Genomic DNA, 1,051 nt, shown 5'->3' on the forward strand with positions numbered 1-1,051 from the left:
CGGGGTCTGGCGGGGGGCATGAAGAGAGGGAGGGGCGCGTAGGTGAGGTCCCACGGGGCCTGAGGTGGGGGGCACCGGGCACTGCATGGGGGGCACTGCAGGGACCAGGGCACACCAGACGCGTGTCCCCTCTCTGGGCAGCGGGACAGGGGTCCTTCCACCCGTCCCCACAGCAGGACTGGGGGGTTAGACCCGTGCTGGCACCGCTGTCGCTGGCACGGCGGCCCCGGGGGCCCCGGCACCCTGCCGGCTGTTGCCCTCGGGTGACCCCGCACGAAGGATTTTGGCACCAGCCCTTCTCTTTCAGAGATTAAATCTTCCCCTCCGGGCTATGCTCTGCCAAGTGGAAAAATCCCAAAACAAGGCAGCTTGGAGCACAAAAACACCTCCGCCCTACGGGACGCAGTGGAGAGAACAGATTTAGCTGGGGGACAAGGAGTGACACGCACAGCTCAGTCCGTCGCTGCTGCGGAATCTGCTTCCCATCACCCTGATCCCGGCCGGGGAGCAGAGCCCAGCTGGTCACAGCTCTCAGAGCCCACGGGGCAAAGTGTCCTGGAGCCCCCCAAGGGACGGGACACGGATGGAGGGACAAAGCTGCAGCCACGGGAAAGCCGCGCCGGCTGGGGGGGGGGATGGAGGGTGGGCCTGGGGGGCGATGCAGGGGATGTGGGATGAGCCTCAGCTCGGAAATAGCAGCAATTCCATAGAACCTTGGATCATTTAAGTTGGAAAAGCCCTCAAAGAACACGGAGTCCAACCATTCCAGCACTGCCAAGGCCACCACTATCCCATGTCCATCCACACGGCTTTTAAATCCCTCCAGGGATTGTTTCGGGGATCGCTCCCAGCGTGAGGAGGGAAGGCAGCAGCGGGACATTCCTTGCCCGTGGCCGTGGTGGTGCTCACAGAGGAAACAGCCCCTTTTGGAGAGCGTCATTCCCGATTATCTCTCTGCCGTGACCTGCCTGGGCACAGCCAGGGCCTGCAGAGGGAAATGGGGCATTGTGGCCCCGTGGGCAGGAGCTGTTGCTCGTCCCGGCACGCTCGG

The sequence above is a fragment of the Corvus brachyrhynchos genome, unplaced genomic scaffold, assembly GCF_000691975.1.
Source record: "Corvus brachyrhynchos isolate BGI_N302 unplaced genomic scaffold, ASM69197v1 scaffold280, whole genome shotgun sequence".
In the NCBI taxonomy this organism is placed as follows: Eukaryota; Metazoa; Chordata; class Aves; order Passeriformes; family Corvidae; genus Corvus; species Corvus brachyrhynchos.